Raw genomic sequence first — 27,632 nt, 5'->3', positions numbered from 1 at the left:
AAGTAATCATGGATTTTCAAACTTATTTATTATCAGTTTTTAAGAAACAAACAACAATATTCAAATATCTATTTTCAAGTAAATGTAATAAAAAAATACACATATCACTAGAATAAGTAGAAGACAATTTCTTCTCTAGAGTACAGTAGCTAAAAACTGCGACGGGTGAGTCCAGACACAATACGATACGTATAGCGATTCAGGTAGTACGATATAATTTGTATCACAATTCATAACCAGGTCAATATTTACCTAGAAAACAACAGGATAAATGAATAATTGATGTTTTTACTCTGGCCGATGTCGAAGAAATAAAATTGTTTTATATCACACTATTAATGTGGATCAAAATAAGGACCAAAACAATTTAAGAGTGGTTGTGTACCTATAGATAATGTGTGACATGGTTAATTTAGAGTGACAGGTTACTTACTGAAGCGACAAAAAAAAACCATTAAAAAAAAATCGTGATACATTGATTCTTGCAATTCAATACGCGAATTGTGAGACAGTGATTTGCGATACATCGATTTAACGATATATCATGCTAGCACTAATTGCTAGAGAAGGATGAGCCTGTTGTTTGCATTTAATACATATGGATGCCATTAATTTGGACAAAGTTGGACAAAGAATAATATTTCTGAACTAATGTCAAACACTTTCTTTGCTAATACCGGTAAGTGAAAACTGAAAATGACTCCAGAGTTAATTTCTGAACTGTTGAAAAAATTTTCTTTGCTGATTTGTGAAAACTGAAAAAGAGCCTCGAGAGTTGAGACAACGGCAATCCGACATTGCCTGATAACAAGACATATACCATGATAAAACAATGGCTGACAATATGACATGTTAAGACCTGGTAAAAAGGAAGTCATCAATTCTGTTGTAGGTGAAAATAGATATAATCAACATGTTTATCCCTCTTCACCATGTCACATTATCTTTCTTTATGGAAGAGAACTTAAACCATTCTTGAGTAAACGGAGTTTTGAATGATATCAAAAGGATAAATTGTACATAGACCACAGAAATATGTGTGATAATCCAGGATTATTCCAATGATTTAAATATTATTATTTATCATAATACCCATTTCCACATAACTTGTCATGTAGATTATAATTGAGGAATTCACCGAAGTTATATGCATACTACTAAATTAATTATTAATATTCTTGTTCTATATGTATATATTTGTCGGCGTTTATTTTGTAATTTATTGTGAGGCCTCTCTTGGCAAAATGAAGTGCCTTTAATTTAATCAACACTTATTTTACTTTTCTTTTAATTGAATACCACGAATATGTACTGAACTGGCAGGATTAAAACATTTTGCCTTGTGCCACTTTACTTTGTGCGACATTTTTCGGGCATCGATTATCATTTGTGAATGCAGCTGCAACAGTCTGATTGGATGGTTGGAATTCAGGTCAACATATACAAAGCCATTGGACAACTTTGGAGTTGCTTAACTCAGGGGCTAGAATGGCAGAAAAACGCATTTGTGGTAGTTAAATTTACAAAATTTTCTCCGGAAGGGCAAGGCCACCATACCAAACGACGATTAATTGGTTGTTTGGGATTCAGGTCTGCCACCTAAGGTAGGCTATATTGGACCACGTTGAAGTTGCTGGAATAGTAGGAAAACACGTTTGCGACAGTTAAATTTTCTCACGGGGGTCGTGTCTCCGTGGACTGTAAATGATTGATTGTTTGATTGAAATTTGATGTAGTTATCCTAATTAGGCTATACTAGACCACTTTGAAGTTGCTGTATTCACGGAACACCGGTGCGCTGTTTTTAACCCGGCATTTCGAGTTCTGTCTCCTGACTGTCATCGAGCCCGTACGCGGGTCAGAGGTGCAGTATGGGACGAAAAAGCAAGGTCCTGTGTACACATTGGCATGCATGTTAAAGATCCCTTTGCAGTTGGAAATCGATAAGATTAGGTCGTAGCACCGCTGTCCAGGTACAATTGCCCTGAAAGCACACGGTATGGCATACTTTCATCTTCATTAGACCAGTCGGAGCAGAACAGTAGGACGTTAAACCTCATTTCATTTCATTTGATTTACAGAACAGTTATGATGTGAAGAGATATACTGACATGAATTACAATAATATCTGAGGGACCATACTCCGATAATAGCAGCAAGATTCAAGAAAGTTACATATTTTATTTTCAAATTAAATATGTGTAGGCCTTCGTCTGTGAAGAGTGTAGGTGAGCAAATACTGAGATTGACAAACAAATCTATCATCAAAGGAAAAAAACAGCAGAGACAATGAGACTAAAACTGGTGGATTTATTTGGAAATTACAATATCACAATCTCGTAATCTAGAAAAAACTTCAAGCGCTATTTTGGATAAAACCTTACCTAAAAACACAAAATAACCATTAGAGATTGGTCAATCAATACAGACTGGCTGATCGACAAACACATACAACCATTGCTAAATGTTTTCACAAATGCGAATAAAACTGACAAAAAAATCAGATAATATTGAGCAAATAAAATTGCTTTTGTTAGAACAGTATTTACAAAGTCCACAATTACAATATGGAGCATTCCTTTTTCAAATAGTTGGAGCAGAACATTTCCTTTTAGAAACTAACATCTAAAAGGTCACCACAATGTCAGCCACAAAATTTAATGTGTTATCTTTGTTTGCTTTGCATAATGCAAAATAAGATGAGACTAACTATAAATTGAACTCAGTTTTAATAATAGGATCTGTGTTTAACATACCATTACATTGGTTCAATGAAATCGTATTATTAGCTCCTATCGATGAACTACTTAAATATTGTCGACGAAGGACACATAAAAAAAAAATCGTAATAATATATGAATCTGGCAATAATGAAACTAATATTCCAAATATCAGTTCATATGTTGGACTTGATGGATTGAGTCGCTGTAAGTAGCCTTATATATCTGGCTGAAGTAATTTCTAAATGACATCAGCGTCCAAGACAAGAAGCTTTTCAAATTAAAAAGCTAGAAGCCTCTGACAGGAAGCAGAACTCTGATTACTTTTAATAATGATTAAGAGCCATCGAGGCCTGAAAACTGACACAAATCTATATAGAGAATGGATAGTGGAAGCCAATGAGATACATGCAGCTAACGGGCGAAAATAGACCTATGATAAGAAGACGCTAGGATGCAATTTATTAGCTTTCTACACCCAATCTAATTAGTACTTTGAAACCCTCCCTATAACCCGATATTTTGGCTACCCTCCAGATATATCCCAAGATTCCTTGTTGCGGGGTAGAACCATAACAAAACACATAACGTGAGGTTACATATGAAGGTCATATTCAAGCACTGTCCCACGGGATAAATTTCAATGGAAACATTACAAATCTTTCATAGACTGTCCGTGTATAATACAATTCATCAGTATTGTCTTATATTCAGCCGAATAATAAAATTTATTTGATAAGATGGAAGCTGGAGGAGAAATCAATACCCCAACTTTATCATAATTCTTCAAACTGTCAAATATTACTGTTCTATATGAACAGTATGAATAATCTGAATCATATAATCGTCTCTAATAGTGTGTAAGAAGATTCTGTTATCAACTTATAACACATTTTTATCCACTGAATAACCAAGCCTAGTAGGAGCACAACAGTAGGACGTTAAACTCAATTTAATTTCATTTACTGAATAACTGACAGAATTTTGCCCAGGATCAAGGCAAAATAATTGACACTTGTTGTGAACACACAGCACCACATTTTTTGGTGACAGCAGTAGCCTAATCTCTTGCTTAAGCCTCCATTTAAAAGCTTTACATCATTATCAGAAGGCATTGCTTTTCAAGACAAGGTACTATTAATAATTGTCTCCCAAAAAGTGGTTTACAAATCTCAGAGTACCAGCTCCACCCCTCCCTTTAATCTAAAGTTAGTCTGTTCAGTTATATTTCACATATCAGACCAATAAACTCTACACGAGCCATCATAATAGCCAGATGATTATAATTGTGGTACATCAATACCTTGCCAGATGATCATCATTATGGTATTATTGTTGTGACTCTGATGTCATCTACTGAAATTGATTGTCTGAATACATACTGAATTTTACTAGGCTATCTTGTTGGCACAGTTCTCTCTTTCACTGCAGTAACCAAATCAAGTAAACAAAGCATTGCAATATATTAAAAGATAGGTTGCCAGGCAACAAAACATACACCCACAGCAGCTAAGTCGTCCCGAATGGTCAACAAGGGTTGTCACATATTTTTTCTATTGTCAGTAATGACAACTGTACAAAACACTAAAATCTGATTACGAGTAACAACCCATTAAGTAATTATCAGAAGTCATTAGATTTGTTTCAATATATTGTCTGTGTCATGACCCTAAACCTTAAACGCGTCCACAAGATTTTTCAAGTGATCAAGGGCCATAACTCTGGCAGTAATTATTGGAAATTGTTGACAATCAATGGGATTCATCGTCTCATAACTGTAAAGGGTAATCTGACACTAACTTTAGCCTCTAGAGCATGCACAAGATTCTTCAAAGTGATCAAGGGTCATAACTCTGGCAATAATTGTCGGAAATTGGTGAAAATCTATAGGCTTCTTCGTCTCATGACCTTAAACACTGTGTACAAATTTATATTAACTTTAGCCTCTTACACGTCCACAAGATTTCTCAAGTGATGGCCATAACTCTGGCAATAATTATTGGAAATGGTTGAAAATCAATAGGCGTCTTCGTCTCATGACCTTAAAAACTGTGTATAAATTCAATCGAATATTAAATATAGCCTCTAGGGTGTCCACTAGAAATTGTGGACACCAGACCAACGGACACCGGACCAATGGATGGGGGAATGGCAATAAACCTGTGGACGTATAAAAATCCATTTCAGATAAAAGATATATTTTTAACACAATCAACGCAGTTTGTGCAATTTTGCAAATATTTCTGGATTTTTTACATGAAATATTAAAGTGGACAAATGATGGGCGAAAAAACTTTTTGGTACATATAGCCAATAGTTACTATATCCACTTTACGGCAAGTTCACACCGATCTCTCAATCTGATTAAAATTAATTCCACTATTAACGTTTAAGTATCCGACACCCCAAAACGCTTTTCAATTTTCAATTACAATCTTAATCCGGTTGATTGGCTGGTGACGTCACAGGGACTACACATAGTAATATACACTATCTATACAATATATCACTGTCTGTACAATATATCACTGTCTAGACACACCACCAGTTGACAAGTGTCTATTGACGGTCCAATTAACATGTGACTGGCCTAATCATAATCACCGAATTATAATCTTGCACTTTCATAGATTAGACATTTGTGATTGGAATATTTTAGAGTGAATTTAAAATGCTGTATCATTCCGTAGATCCATTTAAGCGTCCTTTGTTTAAAGAGGCCATGTGGTAAATGAAGAAGACCCTAGCAATTAGCGCATTTACCAGTAATTTGGATTACCCCGTAATACTTGAAATCCCAAACTATTCTCTACAAGTACAGAAATACAAATGGTGGCAGTCATTTGTTAATATATTCATTATTAGCTATATATAATAATAATAACCATTTCTATACCCTAAGAACAACTTTTATCGTAACTCCATTTGAAATTCACAGCGAATATGTAATTTTCCGATTACTATGAACAACAATAGATCGCTCTCCTCAATTCTCAGCCTATCAACGCTGGGAATCTTATTACCATGTACGGTTCCATGCATACTACGGGCGTAGTAGCTGAGATTAAATTTTGGTGCGAAGATTGCATGGGATTCATGGACATGAATATCAAATACACTGATTATACGTGCAGTTCCTGATGCTGTTTGGTGAGTGATTAAACTGTCAATCTAATTGTAAAATACCTTTTTTATAAAAAAGTTAAACGATGTTAGACATTATAACCTAATCTTATCAGAAACATTTATCTATCAAATAATTTATATTCAGATTTCATATCAAGTCAATTAAATGTTGTCTAAACGCCAATTAACAAATAATATGAGGCTACTTTATTATAAAAACATTCGTGAACAAAGCTAATTGATTATTGGGTAAATAATAATTATAAACAAATGATGAGTAAAACTTAATTATTCTATACAATTAACGTGTGTATGATTCAACGATTAGTTGTGCTGTGGAGAAATGTTTGTAGAAAAGTTCCCCTGTAACTTCTTTCGTTCGTTCATGTGGTATTACGCACACATTCCACCTAAAGTGATATCTTTGATCTGGCCAGCTAAAAAGATAATTACCTAATCAGCATTCTTAATCCCACATCGAGGTGTAAATTAATTTATGACCCCATGTCTGTGCAACTTTCGTCGGATTGATTAATGACAGATATTAATGACACTACACTTGCCATATTTTTATTAATTAATACACAAAGACAGTTAGATGACCCTTCTCAATCTGTTATTCGATTTAGATGGTTACCAACAAAAATTATTTGTACAGTTAATTCTAACGTATATTGAGATATTATCTAATCTCCCATAATGTATCTTTAAATGAAATTAAAATAAATTACAAAACAAAGTATTAGGTAGTCAATTGTTTTATTTAATCAGGGGATTGAGAAATCAGTCAGGCATTAATGAATACACACGCCAGCTGTATTTATAAATAATTAGGAAATAAACATTCTTAATATGCATTTGGTCACTGTGACATCACTGGCATCTGGGGGGATTATGAGTGTTTTCGATAATTGGCAAAGTCGTTTTACTATTTGCGACTTGGAGTGAAGACAGCTGACTTAATTTTAATCAGATTGATGTTAACTTGCCCTAAAGTGCATATGGTAACCACTGGCTATAAGTACATGCTTTCGATTCCCCGGTTGTACGTGACAAGGAGTAGGGTCGCCTGTCCAACCTCGTGGGTTTTCTCCGGGTCCTCTGGTTTCCTCCCACTGCTAAAGACCCCTACGCGCAAGCGAATTATTGAAATAAAATTAAACCATATGTTAGTCCCGAAATGACCTAGTTTGTGTCGAGTGGACGTTAAACCCCATTTCTCTCTCTCTCTATAAGTACATGCAATTTAGATTTTTCATCTTATATGCTCTTTAAAATGCTTTATCATTGTAACCTCATGGGTTTACTCCAGGTACTCTGGTTTCCTCACATTAGGAAAGACCCCTGCACATGGGCTTAGTATAATAAAATGACAGCTTGTCTGTAATAACACCCTCAATGGAAGCAGAGGTTAAACACTATGAACAACAACCCTGATGTATTTAATATACATGCTGAAAAGTTTTGGCATAGCAACAAATGGCATGAACCTGAAGGCTAGTTCATTTAGTGACCCTTTAATCAGAATTAATGAATTATGTCTATAGAATATTAACGTATGCCATTAACATCTAGAAATATATAACGACTGTCTGCAATATCTATTCTCTTTTATAATAAGATCCATGGCCTTCAGACTTGTAGTTAAAACAGATTGGTGAAAATGAAAAGCTCATTTATTATTTACCCAATCAATAAATCAAACTGAGTAATGTTATTAATATGGCACAGCTTTTTATGAAAAAACTTTCTTTAGATTTTTGTAAGCTTAATGCAGTTTTATTGATTAATGTTCGAGACAGAGGCTTTCAAAATCGACTTTTATGAGGCCATGTTAAATAATTTAAAAGTTTAACTAAGATAAGTACCATCATAAAATAGATTATTTTCTATAATATGTCAATAAAATTCGCAAAGATGTTTACAGATTATGATTATTTTGTGTGCGCTATGTTTAATGAGATAAAAAAGAAGAAATTTCTACAGAGGTAATTAGGAGAAAGTCATGATACAGAAATAAAAATGTGTTGATAAAAAGTATTTTATTTGAACATTAACACTTAAAAGATTCCCTAGGTCAGTTGGTAAAACACAATTTTCTTTGGCCTGAAATTAAGTAATAAATAAAAGAAGCTAGGTTACAAATAACATTGAAGGCTCTCTTGGCATGGCATGAAATTTAAAAACGGAGATATTTCTTCACAGGACAGAGATAGCCTTTGTGGGTCTGGCACATAGGGACATATTTCTTTACAGGACATGTTTAGGGAGATAGAGAGAAATGGGGTTTAACGTCCACTCGACACAAATTAGGTCATTTCAGGACTAGACATGTTTAGGGATTTGTGGGCATATTTGTTAACATGTTATCGACCGACTTGGGGCTTTGTGGTTAGACTACGAAACTTCATAAGGGATCTGTTTCTTCATGATTCCTAAGGGACCTATTCCTTTAATGACAGATAGGCTTTCTGGGTCTGTTACTGAAACTTCATAAGGGAAATTTTTCTTCATGGGTCAAGAGACTTCTGGGGCTTTGTGGGCCTGTCAATGAAATTGTATAAGGGACCTATTACTTCACTGGAAAAGTGTACATCATTTTGTCTTCCAAAGACCAACAAATAGAAAGTGTAATGGACGACCGATTTCCGAACCTGATCAAACTACATCTATCTTGGAGAAATAAAAGCGTCAGGTAATTTCCTATAATCCTGTAAAAGGTAACAGCTGTCCAAATTTAAGAAATTTATTTAATTAAAAACTCTGATGGATTATTAGTTTTGCTTTCAGCTTTTGCCCAAACTTTCACAAAGGTTTTGCCCAAATTTTTGAGTAATCTTGCAACCCTGGTTAATATGACCATGCCATGACTAATAGGATTATTATTAATAGGCATTCTTATTACACTAATCTGAATAAAACACATGCATTTCAAGATGATTGAATGATGACTTTGGACATTAGAACACTGACAAGGTTCTAGAAGAGAGCATAAAATTGGGTTTAACGTCCATTCGACACAAACTAGGTCATTTCGAGACTAACATATGGTTTAATTTTATTTCAATAATTCGCTTGCACTTAGGGGTCTTTAGCAGTGGGGGGAAACTTGTGGACCCTGAGAAAACCCACAAGGTTGGAGAGAGAGAGAGAAATGGGGCTTAACGTCCACTCGACACAAACTAGGTCATTTCGGGACTAACATATGGTTTAATTTTATTTACATAATTCGCTTGCGCGTAGGGGTCTTTAGCAGTGGGAGGAAACCGGAGGCCCCGGAGAAAACCCACGAGGTTGGACAGGCGACCTTACTCCTTGCCACGTACAACCGGGGATTCGAAACCACGCCAGTCGACTCAATGACAGACTTTATGATACAGCGCGCACGCTAACCATTCAGCCATCCAACCCCCCCCCACAAGGTTGGACAGGCGATTACTCCTTATCATGTACAAAACAAGCAGGCAGTTAAAATCATGCCACTGGAGCATCCACCCGTCCCCCCCCCCCCCCGCCCCGATAAGATTCTAGAAAGTAAGGTACCAAGTTAATAACTCAAGACATAATTATCAGAAAATAGAATAACTTAAAATACAGGTCAAATATAAAACCAGTCAGACTGTAAACAGATAGAAAATTATATAACATATGGCAATCTGTTAGCTCATCTCTTCAGTTATCAGTCCACTGAAGTTGATGCAATGACTTTTGGAATTTGTTGTCTCAATCCATCAGTTAACAATGCATTCGGCATATTTAAAATAGATGGTGATGATCATTCTTCCAGAAGATATGTTGTAGTAGAAAAGGAGACAATGTAGGTAAACTGAAGACTACATACTTTGTGGGGAGTCCATCACTAGGAATGCTTTAAAGAGAGTTGTATAAAGTACTGTATCTCTGACTGCTTTGCTAATTTATAACAACTTATCAACATTTCTCTTAAAGGGCCAATATATCTATAAGGTTAATAGTGACAAGTGCTTGTGGTTGTTTCTGAACTTTTTGATTGATTTGTCTGAAGATGTATTATCAAAATGAAATGTTGGACTGTTTAGCTTGACCTCTGCAGAGAATCGTGCCTGCCCCTGAAATGGCGACATTAACTGTTACTGACAGCTGGGTATTATTAATAGTTTGTAAATAAACTAAGAGTTAATACACTATCACAACATTTACCTTAACTCTCAGTGAGTTAGGACTACAAGGCAATACCTTAGAAATATTTTACTTTACATTTTCCAGTATTATTGAAAAGACATTTTTGGTGTGTTGATTTGTGTTACAAGGGAGTTAACAACTATATAATAAGCAAAATGTAGTAGCAGACACTGTTACTTCCCATCATTTCAGAACCCTAAAACTAATACCTGCTTCTTATTGATAAAAATTATTGCTTTCTATTAATATGCTACTAGCCCAGTGGTTCTCAACCTTTTTTTGTCAATGGCACACCTTGGAACACATTACAAAAAAGCGGCACACCTGGCTAAATATATATGAAAAATATTTGAATTTTGCAAAATCAAAACATGGTAAGTCATACGGAATACAACCGTAGACAGAGACTATTCATAGACACATAGAATAACTCAAACTAAATAAAGAAGAACACAGCTATCAGTAGACACCAGTGAATACTTATTTGGGATCTCGTGGTTTTTCACATTTTCTTAGTGTGCCGTTGAAAATTTTGCGGCCCTTAGGAAGATCTCGCGGCACACCTGTGCGCAATAGCACACTGGTTGAATATCGCTGCACTAGTGTACTGACCAAGTCCTTTCGTAAGTGGGGGTCACGGTGGCTAAGTGGGTAACATGCTGGCTCGCTAGCCTGGCGGTCGGGTGTTTGATCCTTGCATTGGCCGAGAAAATTCATCCAGAGTTTCTGGCGGCGTGGTTCCCCTTGTCAGTGATGCAGGACAGAGGGCCTGACAAGGATAGTTGTCTTGTCATTCGAATGAGACAGAAAATCGAGGTCCCATGTATACATTGGCATGCACGTAAATGATCCCTTGACAGTTGGAATTCAATATAAGAGTAGGCAGTAGTGCCGCTGTCCGGGCAAAATTTCACGCATAGCACACTGTATGACATATGCCCGTCTTCATTAGCCCAGTTCTGAGCAAAACAGTAGGACGTTAAATACCATTTCATTTCATTTCCTTTCATAAGTACCTGACCACTGCCTTTTCTAAAATGATCCTTTTATGTGGAAACTATTTCTTTCATGTGTCAAAGATGTCAAAACAAAGCTAGCTTATATTTGTTGAATAGTTTATTTGATGGGATTTTTGAAAAGTGCATTACTAAAGGTGTTTCAGTAACTTTTTTTTTCTTGATGTTTTAATTTAATGATGTCATTCGACAGCAATCATCTGTCGAATTACATCATTAAATTAAAACCGGTTGCACTATGAATATTGCTATTGGTTTGTGTTCTGGTTTTTTTTTTTTAAAAAAAAGGACTTAAGGTATGCCCTAACATTATATTTTATTCATTCATATACTTTTCAAATGCTTATAATATAGCTTGAACCCTATCAAGTCACGGTAGCTCAGTAAGTAAGATGCTGATTCGCTAGCCAAGGGTTCTTGGGATCGCTCCCATGTGTTTGCCAAGAAAATTCATCAGGGTTTTCTTAAATGGTCTTAGGTCTCCCCTTGTCAGTGAATCAAGGTCCTTTGTACACATTGGCGTGCACTTAAAGATACTTTCCCAGAAAAGTATTTATCATTGTCAAAAGTTGCACGCGCAGGACGAAGATTGTCTGATCTCCCAGCATTAGTGAGCGCTTGATGTATATGTTGATAAACTTGATGAAGAGCTTAAACGTACAACAGTTTCTAAGATAAAAACCATGAAAAAAAAAACATTGGCAGTGAATTTAATTAGGCTTCGATATTTGTGATAAATGGACATTGATTAAAGACAACATCATCTTGTAGGCCTATATGCAGTGAATTCTCCTTTGGCTTCACACCCGTAGCTAGGTAGCATGTCAGCCAAATCACGTGACACAAACATGACTTCTTTTAATAGACTTTTTATAGCAGCGATATTCCCTCGCAAAAACAATTTTTTGAGAAGGATATGAAGCAAAATTTTGATAAATTAGTTTCAATATGTTTTTAGTCCAAATATATCATCAAATCACCCAGTTTGTACGCGGGATGAAATCTTTGAAAGAACCATTGACATTTGGAATTCGATATAAGTGTAGCCCATAGCGCTGCTGTCCGGGCAAAATTTCCCTCATAGCACACAATATGGAGTCTTCATTAACCCAGTGGGTGCATAAAAATACATAGGATGTTAAACCCCATTTCATTATATTTCATAATCTAAAGTCCTTGATTCTTTGCCTTATTTCTGTTAACAGGATAGTAATAAACAGTCGATCATGGTTTACACAGTATAGTCAATCATACAATGTTTGGGAAATATTCCCTCTTTTCATGGATTGCCATACTTGTCTACATTTTGCATGAAGTCTGTATCTCTGTAGACTACAGCGCAATAGCGCTAGCTGTTTGTTTAAGTGTGATATGTATCCTTGCTGCACTTAATATAATACTGCCTACAGTAACACCTAGTCATTAACACAGAATGAAAACAATATGATGTAATTATATACCTATAGGCTCAAAACTGTTGGCTACAACACAATGATAATAGCAGTCTGTTTATGATGTGGCTTTCCTACAGATAGCCTCTAACACCTTGTCATTACCAAAAGGGATAATACTGTGAAAATCAACTGTTAGATGCAGTGAAATGAAATGAAATGGGGTTTAACGTCCTACTGTTCTGCACCGATTGGGTAATGAAGACGGGCATACGCCATATAGTGTGCTAATCCTATGATGGAAATTCTGCCAGAACACTGGTATTAAGGCCTACTCTTATATCAAATTCCAACTGTCAAGGGATCTTTTATGTGCAAGCCAATGTATTTTTGTCCCATCTGAAAGATTTTACATTGTGCCGTGCTGTGCCCTCCGTCCTGCTCCACTGGCAATGGAAAAGTGGAAAATCCTGATGAACGTTCTTGGTCAACACAGGGATCAAACACAGGACCTCCAATTTAGTGAGTCATCATCAAGCCTGGAAATAAGGCAACCGTCACTGACAATGTCAGGCATAGATTCAGGCTTTGTCAGCCACTAAACCTCTGGTGCCTGTCATTTTGTCCGGCACTGACTTGTCTATTTTTTTTATATTATTAATACATGTCCAGCACTAAGTTGGAAATGTCAGGTACTATTTCGTTATATTATAGTGCCTGACATTTTGTCAGGTACATGTAAAACTGTTATTTCATCTTACTCAACGAGCCATGGTGGCTCACCTGTTAGATGCAATCAAATGTAAGACATTTTTTCTTATTTGTGCTTACTTTAAGTTTGTCTGATCGAGGTAAGCCCATTTAAATATCAGATTTCAGGAAAAATTTCAAAGACTCTCAACTTGATTTCCAAGCAGGAGGAGTTGTCAAATAGTGACATGCATGAATAAGGAAAACAAAGTTGCCATGTATAAGATTTTAAAAAAAAACACATTTAAAGGAATATAGGACTTAAAGGAGCTAAATCGCTAACATTTGGGACCTAGAAATTGACACAAGTGGGTCGCAACTCATATAATACTGTAATATGAATGTATATAAACTGATATACATTCAATGGTTTCCGTTTTTACTCTAATTTCAAATCAGTTATGTTCAGCGAAATAAGCCCGCAGTCTCAATCGAATGCAAATTTCTAGCGCCTCGTTATTCCAGTCTACATACGCCGTTTGGTTTGGTGCAATATGTCTAGCCTCGTTCCTCGAGTCTCTTGCTAGAACTGGGGCTGAAACGCATTATGGTACACGATTCGTGTACCAATGGCAAATTGTTTATTTTGTCTTAAATATTGGATATCAGAAGCCCAACTTTTTCCGGTAAGATCACAGCATCAATGTTGATTTAAATTGACAAATAATTTGTGTTTTCAATGTTGAAGATTTTGGATGATATTGAGTTAAGAGACTTAGCTACTTTAATGCAAGTGCAAGTAGAAGTAGTCTATGAGTATGACACTTCTGTCAAATCAGAATGGAAAATGCCATTAAAACATCATATAAACTACACAGTTGGAAGCCTACAGACATTCCAATGCAAGGGTAATGGATAATTAATTACAGGATAATATTACTGTGACTGGTAAATTTGGTTATTGTGATAATAATATATAATAGGCTAGCGAGCCTTATGCACGGGAACTGGTAGAGGCACGTTACTAAAATTGAAATAGAACCGATTTGGTTCTGCTATTAGTATTACTGTATTACTATATGAAAGCGGTTATTATTTATTGGATAACGGGCTTATCCTATTATAGTTGACATAATAATTGAATAACGATGTGACACTAACCTTAACAAGTAGTTACATGAAGTGGGGACTGTTGCTTTCTATATCTAGCTGTATGATAATCTGAAAACCACAATAATCTGTCAAACCCCAGATAATAACAACATTATTATCATTATGCATCGATTTGGAGAAAGCGCGACCGTGCAAAACGGTATTACCTCCCTTTGTTGCATGAGTTACGCCCCTTCGTCAATAATTTGTAATTGCTGTACTAATAATAATAATCACAAGGCTAGAATAAAACTGAAAATCTGTTGAATAATGGCATAATGCTTTAACTACGTTTTAACATAGAAATCTATTTATATGGTTTTATTGACAATTAAAATATCAAAATTTGTACATTAAAAAAAAAACAACAACAGCTCTTTCATACAGAGATAGAAATGGTATATATGACGTCATTGGTTTTGCCATGCACATTGAAATATAAATACTTCTATGTTGCCATCATAGATCGTATGTTGCCATGTCTCTCGGTTTTGCATGTTTGAACCTTCGCGAAAAGGACGTGTTCCCATAGATATCTGTGGTATGTCCTAACTCATTTCTAGGTTAAAAAAATTTAAATATGAAGAAGTAGCATGGCTACTTGTGAGACTATAGGCTACTTGTATCACTAGAAAACTCAAGTTCCAATACAGTTCTATGGCAGCCTGTTCAATTTTGTGAAATGGTGAAAGGGGGGTAACTCTTTTTGAAAATATGTTTGTCTCCCTTTCACCATTAGGAAAATTCGCAGATTGCATGATCTCCAAGATCCGAAAACAAGCATAGTACCATAACTTTGGACGAGATTCAGAAAACAAATGAAAGGTAACATAAATAAACAAATGAATAACATAAAATAAATTAAGCCATAAGAAATTTATATTTACGACAAAAAAAAAAAAAATCATTAAGAAAATGAAAAGCAATCAAAAAAAATGCCATCCAAGGGTGATGCAAGATAAATATCTCTCTCATATTAATTGTATGAATGGAATTCTAAACTTTCCTTCCACGTGGATTTTACCCCTCTCCAAATTTCATCAGGTTTTAGGTAAGGAAATCAAAGAATTACTTCTAAAGGCGTTCAACAAAACACTCGCGTCGTTCAACAGAACACGTAAAATTGGTTTCATCGAACAAAGAGTGTGTAACACCCACTCGACCCAAACCAGGTCAATTCGGGACTAACATATGACTCTGGGCTAGACAGAGCCGGCGAACTTTACTGTGAAATTTAGTACTTCTCACTGATTTGGTTTCATAAAATTCGTATTATTTCTGTTTCACATGCAACTTTATAAATTAAACTGTAAACTATGAGCTTTCCAACTGATAATGTTTAGTCTTGTTGTGCTTCAACAAATCTGTTAAGACATTGAAATAAGACTATTTTTTGGCCAAACATTTAAATTAAAAAAGAACCCCGCTGCCTGTCAGTAAATCAAAACTCACAAAATAAAGATAAGTAAAACAGTTTAAATTTAAAAGTTGGCATGTGGTTCAACAATTTGATGAGTTTTCACGAATACCACAGAAAACATGAAAACGATTTGTTTCCTGGTATTGCACTCATTTAATCCCAAAGCCAATTATAATCTTTTGACGATTTAAGCACTAAAGTAAAACAAAGATTGCTATTATAATACGAGCTAAATCTGCCTATTGTAAGGTCTTTATTTTGGTTTCAAAAGTTATATAAACTATTATTTAGACATTTAATCATATGCCTAGCCAATAATCAACTCTCTAGACTATCGGATGGCGGAGATTTAAATGGGTTAAAATACAATCGCCATTCAATGATTAAATTTTAAAAATGGCGAAGCGAGGCTAAGTCTCCAATAGTGCCGTTGTTACGATGATAAATCTTGTCAAAACTTCAAATGATAATAACTTCGCTCAGAAAAAAATAATTTTAATAAAATTTTTAATACATTCATCTTGCATTATCTATTTTTGAACTATTATAGCAAGAAAATTATAAATGTAAAATTCCTAAATAAGTGGCGTAGCTGTTCTAGAGAGTGTAAGATCGTGCACGACTCTCGTCACAATACACGCAGTCCTACTAATAAGCCGGAAAAGTTATTCAATTTTGGGTCTCCGAAAGACCTCTTCCCTGTCGGCATAATGCAGCCGTGTTGTCATTATTATACAAAACATCCATCTTCATTAACCCAGTCGGAGCAGAACAGCAGGACGTTAGACCCCGTTTCATTTATCTATACAAGACATTACCAAAATCTGACTTTCTTTGATATAAGGTCATAAAGCTGAGATTCATGTAAACAACAGTGGGCGAAATGGAATCAGATATATAAGATTCCAGTGATTATTAATCTTGAGCGGATCCATGCATAGGGTGGCGGGTGAGGGGGCACTGGCCTGGGGATCGTGATCGTGCTCACTTGCGCAGCAGCAACCCGGTTCCAGACGCAACAAGAACTGCAGGTTTAAATCGAAGCTGTCATTGTATATAACGATCTTTGACTCATACTTAATTGAGTCGGCGCATCGGTTCGCGCCCCCCCCCTCCCCCCCCCCCCCCGCATTAGATCCGCCTTGTTAATATCAGTTTCGGTCCCGGTGTTGACCTAGATGGTTCTTGGATTTTCACGTTTGACACCCCCTTTCAGCAGTGTAGGGCGAAATGGGGACGTGTAGCTTATGCTGGCAAGGCAAGGAAAAGCGGCCTATCGTTGGGATGGAACAAAAAAATAACCAAAAAACAATTGATCGAAATATTCGTCGCTGGTATTCCAGCTGGACTGGTGTTTTTTGTGTGTTAACTATTTTTATGATCCCCAGGGTGAATGATATACCCGACCATCATTATAATGTCTGATGGCAAAAAGGAAAAGTGGAAACCATGGAATGGGGTTTAACGTCTCGATAACACCATGCTTCGGTCATTTTGAGACATAATGTAGTAATATCAGGAATGGCTTGATGAGGGGTTCTTTATAGAGTTTAGGTCGTTTTTGATGAATTGGTCAGATTGCCACACGCAAAATTTGTGCAAGAGCTAGAAACACCAGGATATGCTCTAGAAAACATCGTTTACAGTCAGTTGTTCAAACAAATTTCTCGAGCCAAATGGGGAAAAAAATAAGAGTGGGTGCCCCTTACTGTGTCAGACTCAGGGGCCTCTGGAAATATTTATTTATGGTTAAGCGTGCAATTACTAGATAGGAGAATTATGCCTATAGTAGCGGCGTTCATACCTACTTCTGTTCGAATTCAAACGTGCCAGCGTTATTTTACGCGTACAAGAGTCGATCTCGGGTTTTTTTTCGCTCCAGGCGCATAATTAAAGGACAAACAACAACACAAATTAGAAATTCGCGATAGACGTGCAGGATAAAATTCATTTAAAGAACTATTTTTTAAAAAAAACTATAAGACGTATACAGTCTTTATGTATAACTATAGGTAGACCCGTTCGTACACTCCTCACATGACAAATTCAACAGATATCCTTTTGAATGCTGTTTAATTCAAGAGAGCTCAAATGGGTGGAAACGGGCAGACGCCGGGGGGAAAAGGTTACGCAAGAACAAAAGATTGGGAGGGAGATAGAGATGTGAGTCTTTATTTGGATGAACGCATGCTTATTTGAATGACGATCTATATATATTTGTGTATATCAGATGTGCATAGATCCCGGCCTTTGATGAAATGTACTGAGATATATAGGTGAGGGTTAAAGGTTAAAACCTCTTGTCAAAGCCTGAGACGAGTAAACAAACACGTGACTATTAACTGCGTAACATCTGTATTTGCTTTACTACTACTTCAATTCATCTGTATCTATATATTTACAACACGCACGTGGTCTTGCCCTGAGTTGTTCTTTCTTTCTCTTCTACCGTTTTCATTGTATAGAATGATAATACATCCCCCCAAAAAAGGGATTACATGTAGGATAACTGCAACTTAAAGTGGTCACATTCTCTTTGACTTAGAAATGACCTTATTTATTATTGTCAGTTTGAGACTAACATGTAGTACGCGTATGTCTGTGGTTCAGTGGGTAACCAGGCGGTCCGGGGTTTGAGTGGGACTTTCTAGCATGGCTTCCTCTTGTCAATTCGAAGAAACATCGTCTAGTCGTTCGGATGCCCCGTGTACACCCTGCCGTGTTAGTAAAAAAAACCCTTGAAGTCGGAACTCGGTGATGGAACTCAATGGCTGTCCGGGCAAATTCCCCCTTAACACACTGCATGGCGTATGCCCATCTTCATTATCCCGGTTGAAGCAGAAAAGTAGGACGTTAAACCCCATTTCATTGATTTCTTTCGCCTGCATTAGCCTGGTTAACTTCCATTTGATTTCATTTCCTTTTCATTATGGGTCTGGGGCCCGTTTCACCAAATTTTAACTAAGATTAAATTCAAATTTTAGTAATTTGATAGGATAATATTAGATTGATTTTAGTGCTTAGCCAATCAAAATTGAAGTATCTACTAAAATTTGGATTTTATCTTCAGTTAAAATTTCGTGAAACATGCCCGTTTTACTTTGCTGTTACCATGTTCTATAACCGATACCCTGATTCACCCTTTACAAACAGTTGATAATATTTGATTTTGTTTCTTTTCTTCCAGATCACCAAGTGGGCTTAAGCAGATTGTATATTTTATTGAAAGGTTTGAGACATTTGTTGATATTATTTTAGTACGAATCACGTGTTTGCATTCCTATTATTTATATATTAAGACCAACTGCAGATTTCGTCAAGGTCGCGAGATGTAATGTGAATAGAGTTAAGCAACGTGATTGTTAGCGAGATTGTGGGTTAGGTCTAGGGTTAGAGTTAGCGCTTGCCTGTTTACATCTGTGACCTTTGACCAAATCTGCAGTTACCAAACCATTACTTATCAGTATGCCGCCTCTACCCAACATCACAGAAATGTTTCCTGATCAAGATAAATTTTACTGTTTTTGAAGTAAACACGATATACAAAGCAATTCAGTATAATTATTGTTCAAAACCCAGTCAAAAATGTTCTGGTGAATTTGTAAAGAATATTTTGGAACATGTTAGGAACCAAATTTCCATGACGAATATAACGGCATTAATGAAATGAAATGGAGTTTAACGTCCTATACTTTGCTGCAGCTGTCGGGCTATATGGGAAATCTTGTCCTGGCAGCGGCGCTATGTCATTCTCTTATTTTGACTTCCAAATGCCAGGGGGTCTTTAACGTTATGCCAGTGGTATACCCGGGACCTCGTCTCATCCGAATTTCTTAGAGGCTTTTTCTGGCGAGCCCCCCCCCCCCACTGCACCACTGACCAATCCCTGGAATAATTTTCGTAAGTTTCCCAAACGGAAAATAACAGAGATTTACCTTTCCGGCCCTTCCTTGCTATCATCCATTGCAATAGCCACCAAAACGGCTAGGGAAATCCAATAGGATTATACGTCCTACTTTTCTGCACCGACTAAGCTAATGAAGGCGGGCATAAGTCATATTATACAGTGTGCTAATGGGGCTTCTCTTATATCAAATTGTACATGGGACTTCGGTTTTTCGTCTCATCCAAACAACTATACGTTGTCCCTTGCCAAGCCCTCTGTACTACACCACTGGCAAGGGGGAGCTACGATTGAAAGTCCCGATGAACTTTCTCAGCCAACACCATGTTAGCGAGTCGGCGAGTACCATTATATATAACAAGTTGTGATATTTTTGTTTTAAAAAAAAACATGAATCTTATTAAACATCACCAGGTTTTCTAACAGATGACAATAATATTAAAATCATGACTGGAAAGCATGTAGTATGGTAACAAACATCTATTTTATATTCTTTCTTTATATTTATAGTGTGGTATTTTTAAGGACCCATCCCATAAAATATGACAATGGTAAGACTATTAATGTTTAAAGTGCTGGCTTATCAAAACCACATTGTCAGATAAAGTAACTATTATACAGAATGCATCGTGCATATCAAATTGATAAAACGTACTTCTCGCCGTCTAAAATAAAAAATATGGATTTTTTTTTATTTATACCTGTTAGATTATTATCACCAAATTATCTCGTTATCATGTTTAAGAAAAAAATTCGAAATGATTTAAATGTCATGTCCACAAAGTTGTCTTGTAACGTCAAAGCCGCTTTATCCCGAAATAGGAAACAAATTGAAAATGAAATGAAATTTGGTTTAACGTCCTACTGTTCTGCGCTGAACTGGGTTTGTGAAGACGGGCATATGCAATACAGTGTGTTATGGGGAAGATTTTGCCGGGACAGCGGCACTGCACCTACTCTTATATGGAATTCCAACTGTCAAGGGATCTTTTACGTTCACGCCAATCTGATTCATTATAAGATTTGTAATCAGATTGATTAGTCTAATGCATTATTCCCTTGAATACCTTATTTCACAACTATAGCTAACTAAAACATGTTTTGTATTCTAAATTTCCCTTTTGTTTTTATCCGATAAAGAGTTTAACGTCCTACTGTTCTGTACCAACCGGGATAATGCAGACGGGTAGGCCTATAATATATGTCATACCGTGTGCTATAAGGAGTCTACATTTTGCCGGGACAGCGGGACTACCGCCTACTCTTATTTCGAATTCTGTCCAACCTCGTGAGGGTTTTCCGGGTCCTCCGGTTTCCTCCCACTGCTAAAGACCCCTACGCGCAAGCGAATTATTGAAATAAAATTGAACCATGTGTGGGTATAAAATAACCGCTGACAAATCCCTAGCTTTGCGAACGCTCCATGTACTAGAAACAATTTCTTGGTGCCAATAAAAACTGAAGTAATACAGTAATCTCAATTATTTATCGAACATCTGATTCCCATTATTATGTCATTGCCAAATATCACTCCCTATTTATGACGTCATCTCTTAGCAAATATCTTAACCACATAATCAACATCAAGGAACCTTACCAATCGATAACATTCTTTGGGGATGCGGCGGGGAGGAAGGGGTGGGGGCTTATTGTGGATACACTGAACTGTTGACGATCTTGTTTCCAATATGAGAAAAGGAGCTTTCACTAAGGAATTCAACCTCACCCATTAAAAAAGAAATCGACGCTTGTCCCTTCACTGATCACTAATCGATATAATATGCCGGATCAAACCAATTCTATTCAAAAGTAAAATAGATAATTGTCTGTCACGTGAAACTTGCTGCCCGTGTAATACTATATGACCTTTTAATATGAAATAAGCTAGAGAAGTATATACAATAAATTTGCTCTAACTGATAATAATTCAAATATTAATGGTGGTTGCTGTTAAGAAAAGTATAAATAGGAATACAACAAATTTAATCCATTTTGTAACGAAGAGGGTATTGGTAACCACAGTATTTAGGGTTAGAGTTAAAGTTCTGACAACTTTTCTTTGGGACAATGTCTATAATAAACAACCACAAGGAGTGCTTAGTAGGTTCAATGAGCTAGGGTTAGGGTTAGGTCATCTGTGCTTCAAAAGTATTTAATATGTTAACGTATTTCATAAACACAGTATTTACGAGGTAATTTTTATTTGTAAAGACTGTAATTAAAAACTAATAATCTCTCCCTTTTTATATATTTACTGATTGGGTTTATTTGTGATGGCTTTTCTATGTGCGTCTGCATTGCATCCTAGATCATGGAAACTGATTGAGGTATAATATTGGAAAATTGCCCCCTTTATTTATTTTTAGATTTTAACGATTCGCTACAGTTCCTGTAATCAGAAGTGATTTAACGAACCGCAGACATTGGTTCCACATCTGATCAAAGTCAATGATATGTAATGTTCAAATATTTGGGCAAGCTGACTCCTCGTTATTTCCACGGAATCTATACTCTGTTTTTCCATTTTTAGCCTTCTTGATTAATTCCTGAGGTTTGCACCGAGTCACGAAAAATTCCCATTTACAGGAAAAAACGTTCTGGCTAACTAAGAGATTTTTTTTTCTGTATAAGGTCGTTTTTCGATACAGAACATGGCATTGTATTAGAAAATTGAAAAGTTTAGCCAGGGATATTCCGTTTTTTTGGAGGAGTTAGAAATGGAATGAAAAGAAATCAATCTGAAACGATTTTATTTCTTTAAAACTGAATTCGCCCCACTTAGAACTGTAACCCAGTCGAGAATTAAAAGATAGTGTACAAGCGTTTTCACTTCTCCCAATACTTGCAAATTCAATTAGCAATGTTGTACATCTGACGAGTATTAGAGAAATAAGTTGTTTCATTCAGATGGTGTAATAAGTATTATATAACCACATAGTTGTTTACATTCTTATCAATGAAATGGACTTTAACGTTTTACTTTTCAGCACCAACCGGGTGTAGCACCATGCTGTGCTATGCGTCGCTGGTCAGATGTGGAAAGCACAGATGCCAAAAACTCCCCACATCCAACGTGTAGCACATACTCTTTCCTCTGCTACGTATTTTATTAACCTTGTGATCGTCTAGTATTTTCTCTGGTTATATTTGTAATTCTCTTCTTCTTTACAGCTTACTATCTCAGTAGTTAAGACGTTTATCTACCAGGAATAACATTTTTTATCAAGCACTGGATACATAGGTTACAAGCTTAGGTTACATTAAAGCCCTTAAAATTAACATGTCTTTCTCTCCACCCTTAACTCACAAATCGAGTTTACTGACGGAACACACTGCATCATATGACTCTCCTATAAATCAATGGGGTCTACTCAATCCATATGGCGTCTCTTCAACCTCAGCGGTCTCTCCTGCTCCCTAAGAATCTAGCGGCTGTCTAAAGTCTATAGGACCTAAACCAGTCTTAGGACATTGACAAACATTACATAATTAATTATGATCATTGGTTACTAAGCCTAATGACGTCAAGAACCACCCTTATATTATGGACAGTAGAAACTTTCCACCAGAAGTGTCAGACGTGTTATTTTGTTATTAGGCCAGAATTAAATGTTTACCAAATCTAAGCTGTTTTTATATATTTTCCCATCACTGATTCAATCTGAGTGCGTGAGAGACATGACTTCTCTATAATATGAAACCAATAATTAGTCAAAGCTATAGTTAATATAATGCTATTATTAATTTAAAGAGCAAAAATTCTACCAATCTAACTACACACGGGCTAGTGAAGATTGATATACGCCATGCAGTGTTTGTTCTGTGAAGGATTACTCCCGGAACGACCTAGTTTGTGTCGAGTGGACGCTCTCTCTCTCTCTCTCTCTCTCTCTGGTTTTACATATTGTCCTTTTTTAAAATATTATATTTTCTGTGTAAATGAAAGCAAAATTTATGTAACAATTCAATGAGGTTTCTTATAGCTGTCGACGATATCAATGTATATGTGACAGTCAATGTCTACAATCAGGCAATGTGTACAATGCCTGAAATATACCAGTCAATGTGTACATTGCCGGGTTAGGGTTAGGGTTAGGGTTGGGGTGGGGGCTAGGGTTAGGGTTACAAAGGCATTGTACACATTGCCTGATTGTAGACATTGACTGTAACATATATATAACGATCGCCCCTTTTACCGGGCGTAAGAATTCGGCCATTAATGTAGGTTTCACGGTACAATTGTGTTAATATAACAGTGGTCGTTTTAACTGTGGAAGCTATATATTTGTTGAATCGTCCAGTAATAACGAAGTAATATAAAAAAAAAAGATGGGTTTCGCTTTAAGTAGATTTTTTTGCATTAACCTTGATTATTAAAGTCAGTAATCTATTTGACCATTCCACTGGTTCAGCGGTGATTTATATCCAACGAATCTTGGTTTAATAGCTATTGGTAATGATGTTATTTTTACATTAGTGTCTTTTGTATTTCGTTTTAAACAACTTACGTATCGCTGATCATAACATATTTCATAATTATAACGAAGCGGCGGTTTATCTGGTCATATTAACCGAATTTTACCTTATTTCCTGCCCACGGTTGTTTCCAGCAGTGACCCAGTTGGTGAAGGATTAACCTTAAATACAAGATAACTGGCAAGGATTATGTCTCAGATTTTAGTAATATTTCCATCGGGGTAGAAATTATAAATGGATGAAATATTATAACCTATTAACTAGAGAAGAAAATGTAAGGCAAAGACCTTCTGAAATGAAACATACACTGGTGGCGTGTTGACTTGGTACTCAGGTTAGAGGAAACTGCGGTGGCTCAGTGAGTAAGACGTTGGCTCACTACCCGTGTTGGCCGGTAATTTTTCCGGCGTGGTTCGAACCAGGCCAGGGACAACATTCGGATGGGACGAAGAACCGAGCTCCCGTGTATACATTGGAGTGTACGTAAAATAACCCTTGACAGTTGGAATTCGAAAATTTGCCCTTTTAGCACACTGTATGCCCGTTTTCATTAGCCCAGTTGGTGCAAAACAGTGAGACGTTAAACCCCATTTTATTACATTTCCTTTCCGGTACCCGGTTAAACTCGGTTTCTTGTGCACAACACTAGAGTTAAGCCGCATCAATTACATACACACCAATGTTCATTCTCAATTTTTACATGGAACCTATTTTATAACATTGCAGACCATTTTTAGTGAAGCTAACATCTTCAAAGTGCGGGTTAATGATTGGTCATTTAGAGGGTCAATATTTCAAAATTTTCGCGGGGGAGGACCACCGGACCCACCGCAAGTCCGGGGGAATGAACCCCCACCGGACCCGCCTATTTTGGTCCAGCAGTTGCAAAACCTTAAAAAAATGGCCTGTAACATTGTCAAGATTAATCATGTTGCTTGACAAACATCGAGAACTTTTAAAGAACCTATTAATAAATTATTAATATAAATCTTTGAATTGGCGTTAAATTTCTATTTATAATAATATAAGGACCGGTCTAAAGCGTGTACCGTCAACAGTTTGCTGGAAGCAAAGATCTTATAATAAAATACATAATCTTTAAACTCTTTAATTTTGGAATTCTTTCGAATAGTTTACTTTCGATTTAAGACAAGACTGGTCAAAGTTCAGACATGTATACCAATCTTCTCTCAGACTGAACAAGGTGTGTATGTCTTTAAATACCTGATGATATTGTTTTGCACGTGTATAGTCTAAAAGTCGATGATTTCTTTGTATTCGTTTTCAGGTGCCGATCCTCCAAAACAACAATCCAAGTTTTTCTTCTCCTGGTAAAACTATCTTAAAGGTCGAATGGTACTAACGTGTGATATGTTTCAGTAGTTTACGACTACGTGCCGGTAGCATTGACAGATATACGCTCGTGTTTTGAAGATAGCTGTTGGGATAAAGTACTCATACGCCTGCTTAAATAATAACCAATAGTAGTTATAGTCTGATTGTTTTCTCATATTTTGACAAATCTAATGGCGCGAATGAATATAGTCCATGCAGATGTATATTAAAGTCTCTAGGATCGCTTTGTATCTTGGGTAACGGTATGTTATAAATAAACAAAACATATGGATATATACGTATAATGAAGGTGGGTATATCCGTACCTGACCTCAACAAAATAATGGCATCTTGCGGTAGCCATGTGGCCGACAGGTTAACTTAACCATTTGTTTTACTTGTGTTTCGTCATCTTCGACAAGCAAGAATAAAATGGTCATAATTGGGTAGGCTCCACGTCTCAAGAAAATGACGCTATCTAATTTGATACCAGTCTTGGAGTGGTTCGAAGAATCCGTTGTTAATTCGTTACGAATTATGATTATATAATTGGACTATATATAGATTAAGTATCGTGGTGGATAACATTATTTGTTTTGTGGGGTTTTTTTTAATTTCGCTCACATAAGCCGTTTGTTAATCTCAGATTTAGTAATTTGCAGTTCGCCCATATGATTCGGTATCATGTTTTCCGGTTAGGACAGATTGAACGTTTTCGTGTAGGCCATCAATAAAGTGAAATGAGGCTTAACGTCCCACTGTTCTTCACCGACTGGGCTAATGAAGACGAGCATACGCCATACAGTGTGCTATGGGGGGAAACTTCTAATTCCAACTGTCAAGGGTTCTTTTACATACTCGCTAATATGTACACGGGACCTCGGTTTTTTCCGTCCAATCCAAACGACTATACGTTGTCCCTTGCCAGGCCCTCCGTCCTGCACCACTGGCAAGGGGGGGGGGGGCACGCCGGAAAATCCCGATGAACTTTCTTGGTCAACACAGGGATCGAACAGATGAGCTAGCAAACGCCTTGCTCACTGGGCCACCATGGCTCCAGGCTATCAGTGACCCATGTAGTGTGTTAAGACGGCGTCAGTGGTACTTAGTTTGTATTATACATGTACAGGAATATAGTACTTTACGCACTACCTGAAAACACATTGCTTTAGCTAGCAACAGTATAGAATAGAGCCTGGGGGTGATTTGGCTTGTTGCCTACCTTTATTACTAGTCAATAGTCATTATGGTGGGAATCTATCTTTACACTACCAATTCCAACATCTCACGTTTCTTCCCTACACACCTTCAACGTTCTGCAGCTACTTATGTGCTTTATGGTATTTTGATTTGCAACAATTTGCCAAATACATGTATATCAGGAGAAAAAAAAACCGAGCTAGGTTGTTTGGTGCATTTTCATCTTTGTGTCAGTGCTATCTTTAGTATTGTGTTTCAGAATTGATTTTATTTATCTATTGGGAACTATTTCTATTACTGTCTTGAACCAGTTCCAAAAACTAAAACCAGCTATGAAAAACTCATCATTTGTTGGAGTAGTAATGGGTGGTTATATAAGAATACAAGGGGAGGCTGTTCTATAAAACAATAAATAATTCATGGAAATCTGTATTAGAAATGCTAGGGCTAGACAAAAGATGACACTTTAAATTTATTACTCACAGCGGAAACATTTTTGATTGTATTTTTTTGTTCCCTTCCCTTATTGATCTGTCAAAATGTAATGGAACCGTTATTTTCAAAACAAGACCTGACACAGTTTCAAAAGCTAATTTTCAGCAAATGCCATAAAGTTAAGGAGATTTTATTTACGGATATTATGATGTTTCCATTTTGAATAACCCGGGGGAAGAGGGAAGGGGGGGGGGCTGTGGGCGAGGCGAGGTAGGCGGACAGGGCGGCGCAGTTCAACGGCCTCACGAAATGTCCTAAATATTCGGGTAATTTGAAGCCCGGTTCTCAACATGTCAATAATGCCAGGGGTAACGCATGCATATTGGGGTGTCAGTAAAAGGTAAAGGAACCCTTGGCAGCTCGAATTCGAAACGCCGCTGTGCCCTTCGCTTTGCATTACATACATAACCGAAATATTGTTTGTGCAAGTCTTTAAACCCCATTCCATTCCGAAGTATAAGATCATTTTCCTTAACTGTCCCACTGGCATTACGAGTAGAAAGAGACCCGTAGAACCTAGACCCTATTAAATGTGCGTATTATCAA

At 36.6% G+C, this 27,632-nt stretch overlaps 1 protein-coding gene and 1 long non-coding RNA gene across 3 annotated transcripts in view; one reads left to right on the top strand and one right to left on the bottom strand.

Moving 5' to 3' along the window:
- LOC126816000 (complexin) overlaps nt 1-14,415 on the bottom strand; it is a 114,921-nt gene extending 100,506 nt beyond the window's left edge. For both annotated transcript variants that reach the window (XM_050542122.2, XM_050542124.2), the window contains exon 1: nt 14,266-14,415. The gene's annotated coding sequence lies outside the window, so the exon portion shown is untranslated. The remainder of the gene's footprint in view (nt 1-14,265) is intronic.
- Nucleotides 14,416-14,714: 299 nt separating this feature from the next.
- Nucleotides 14,715-25,582, top strand: LOC126816001 (uncharacterized). The gene is made up of 3 exons (XR_007678174.2): nt 14,715-15,081; nt 18,864-18,905; nt 25,345-25,582. It is a non-coding gene; the product is annotated as an uncharacterized LOC126816001 (long non-coding RNA).
- Nucleotides 25,583-27,632: the final 2,050 nt, after the last annotated feature.

This window comes from Patella vulgata, chromosome 3, assembly GCF_932274485.2.
Source record: "Patella vulgata chromosome 3, xgPatVulg1.2, whole genome shotgun sequence".
Lineage (NCBI taxonomy): Eukaryota > Metazoa > Mollusca > Gastropoda > Patellidae > Patella > Patella vulgata.
The sequence above is the reverse complement of the archived record's forward strand: the minus strand, read 5'-3'. Positions and strand labels throughout refer to the sequence as shown.